Source organism: Aphanomyces invadans, assembly GCF_000520115.1.
Source record: "Aphanomyces invadans strain NJM9701 unplaced genomic scaffold supercont1.44, whole genome shotgun sequence".
NCBI lineage: Eukaryota > Oomycota > Saprolegniomycetes > Saprolegniales > Verrucalvaceae > Aphanomyces > Aphanomyces invadans.
The window spans coordinates 327,456-330,987 of record NW_008580189.1 but is presented as its reverse complement, the minus strand read 5'-3'; positions in this window follow the sequence as shown (position 1 = coordinate 330,987).

Genomic DNA, 3,532 nt, shown 5'->3' with positions numbered 1-3,532 from the left:
ACCGTCCTGGCGGCCCAAGTGGTAACACTCCTGTTGCACCGAATATCAGCTCCGACCCGGATGTCGAAACCAAGACGGATTCGGTCGTTCGGTCGTGTGTGGACGCTGCAAGGTTCTGGGTCACCCCAGGGACATGAGCCCACGGACGACGTACTTCTGAACTACCTGCCGCACCCCGGGGCACCATCCTGCCGAATGTGGTCTCAAGCACAATAATGGATCCGACGCTCCTGGACGGGGACGGCCCCTGGGTGGACGACCAAAGGGATCCAACTCAACCTGCTATTCATGCGGGAAGCTAGGATACTTCTCCTGGTGATGCCCGTTGAACGCGAAAAAGCTAGGCTCGATGCCCCCTCAAGCGGTTGCTGCCCTCCAAGCTTGTTTCGGGGACGAGTGCTCTGGAAGCAACTTCCAGAACGCCAACGCGGGTGCCCAGTGAGGACCCTGTGGTCTGATATCAGCCGCCGGGGGTGGCGGGTGTCCGATCGGAAACAGGAAATTTACTCCCGAACGACGTGAACATGAGGAAGAAGATTTTGAAGAAGGGACAGAAGCAGTTCCAGAAGGCCCAACGGAGCTGGTTTTGTCTCTACCTATTGAAGAACGCGCTGTGGGTGGCCCGGAGGCCAAAGACGTCGACAGCCGAAACGCCCCTGGCGTGTCGCCAGGGTGCGTCGACTGAAGATTTCGTCCTGGCAGAAGGCCAGGGGCTGCCCACGCAGAGTGGAAAAATGATCACGCCTGACGAGGCCGACGTTGGGACAAGAGCCGCCCAATTATTGCCGGTGCCCATCGGAATGAAGGATGGACCAAGCCGGACACCTCCAGGACGGACCGCGAGCCGGGTGCGCAACCGCGCCTCGTGAGTCAACTTGAAGGCAGGATTACCCACGGGGTCGCCGTTACTCTCGCGGCGACTCAAGAGGACCAGAATGAAGAAGAATCCACCCAAGGGGTCGCCGTTACTCTCGCGACGACTCAAGAGGACCAGAAAGATGAGTACATGACCCACGGGGTTGTCGTCTCCCTCGCAACAACTCAAGCGGACAAGACAGAGGAAGGAGGAACGCTCCAGGACGGAATTGATCACTCGTCCAGGACAGAAGCGTCCCTCAGGGGGCCTGCTGGCCTTCAGCAGAGCCCCCACCATCCGACGTGGCAAGCGACAGGGCTATTACCCGATGCCCAGGGTTGACGACCTCCTGGATGTCCTCTGGCGAACCTGCCTGGTGTACCTGGATGACGTGATCATCTTCAGCAAAGACTTCGGCTCGCACCTGGTCCGCATCCAACAAGTTCTGACCTGCCTCCAGTATGCTGGTTCAAGCTGAAGATGTCCAAGTGCCAGTGGTTCAGGGACAGAGTTGCCTTCCTGGGACACATCATCACTCTTGGAGGGATCCTGCCCAACCCGGAGAAGGTCAAGGCCGTCCTAAGGATCCGGCCGCTCAATAACGCGGGACAAGTACGATCCTTCCTGGGACTGGCCGGGTACTTCAGAAGGTTCATCAAAGGTTACGCCTTGATTTCCAAGCCCCTGGAAAGGCTGAAGACCGAAGAATATTTCGAGTGGACCCCGGAGTGCCAGAGCGCCTTGGACCCGCTCAAGAGGAAACTCGCGAGCCCTGCCATCCTGGTATACCCGGACTTCGACGTCCCGTTCAGATCTTTGTGGACGCTTGCCAGATCGCGCTGGGAGCTGTCTTAATGAAAGAACAGGATGGCCGGCAACGGGTGATAGCGTACGCCAGCCAGGCACTCGACGCGTCCCAGCGCATGTGGATCGCCAAGAAGGACGGGACGTCGGAGATCGAATGCAACGGACTTGTGTAGACAACGACCAAGTTCCGACCATACATCGATAGAAGACACTTCACGGGGTACACCGACCACGCGGCCCTGGTGTGGCTGTCAAGACTGGATCAAAGTCGGCAATGGAAAGCTCGCCAGGTGGGCGGTTCACCTCCAGAGCCTCGACTTCACGGTCATACACCGTCCAGGAGCCCAAATGGGTTGCGCCGACGGGCTATCACGCCTCCCTGCCGACACCGACGAGCCACCAGGACCGACCTAGCGAACCGATGGGACGCCGAACGGGAAGAATTCATACCTCAGCCCATCCCAGAAGAGCGGCTTAGGGTCTGCTCGATCTCACGAGGAGTGGTCGGTGCCGTCACCAGGAGCAGGGAAAAGCAAGCCAGATTGAGGACTGATCGTCCTAGGGTGCCCAAGGACCAAGAACTACCCGGGCAGGACGACAGAGAGTCGTCCAGGAAGACTCCCAGGAGGCGTGCCGAGACGCCAGGGTCAACGATCAAGGTCCAGGAGGGCACGGCGGCCCTACCTGAGCCCGCGCTTCTTGCCGCCATACAAGGACGACACCTACGTGCTCCCAGATCGCATGCTCCGTGCAGAGCAGCCCAAGTATCCGTTCGTACTGGCTATCAAGGCGTACCTCGAGTACAAAGCCCTGCTTCTGGACGCATGGATGATGCGCCTGGTGACCCGGACCCACGAGCACTAAGCCTTACGTGAAGGAGTCCTCTACCGAAGAATCGTCTTAAAGATCCTTCTCAGGAACCCCCAGGTCAACATGGTGCCCGTCTCCCTGTCTCCTTGACGACCGACGTGTTGTACCTTTGTCACGACTCGCCCCTGTCCGGCCATTTTGGTCGAGAAAAGACTCTGGAGTGCGTCCGGAGGATCGGCTACTGGCACCAGTGGCGGGAGGATGTGGCGCGATACGGCCAGCAATTTCTGCACTGCGGGGTCGCCAAGGGGACTCAACCCTGGAAGCAAGGCCTCCTACAGAGGATGCCCGTCTACGAACTGCGTGGGTCGTTCAGCTTTCTGGTTGTGGACGCCCTGGGACCCCTACCGACAACGCCAGGAGGGAACAAGTTCATCCTGGTGTTCATGGATTACTTCACACGCTGGGCAGAAGCGTTCGCTGTCCCCGACCTGACGACCTCCACCTTCCTGACAGTCCTGGTGGACGAGGTCCTGTGTCGGTACGGAGTCCCCGACAAACTATAGTCCGACCGTGGGTCCAATTTCGTCTCCAAGTTTGTTGAGACCCTGTACCGGACAGTCGGGATCGCCAAGATAGCCAGCGCCCCTGGACACCCGCAGGGCCAGGGCCTAGTGGAAAGGTTCAACTCTACGCTGGCTACGATGCTGCGTATGTATGTGAACGCGGCGAAGACGGACTGGGATACCTACTTGCCTCGTCTCCTCTGGGCCTACAGGACGGCTCACCAGGAGACCCTGGGCGACTCACCCTACTTCTGTCTGTTCGGACGGGACCCGGTTCAGCCGCTGCACCTGGCTTTCGTTAACCAGGAACCCCTCTGGAAGACCGATGAGCTACCACAATGGCGAAGGAAGCAAAGTGCGTGGTTCACGGCCACCAGGAAGCTCGTCGAGGCCCAACTCTTGAAGGTCCAGAACCGCGACTCAAGCTGCTAAAGACCGCCGCAAGCTCGACCTCCAACGGCCGACCCGGTTTGGGACTACCAGAACTTCCACA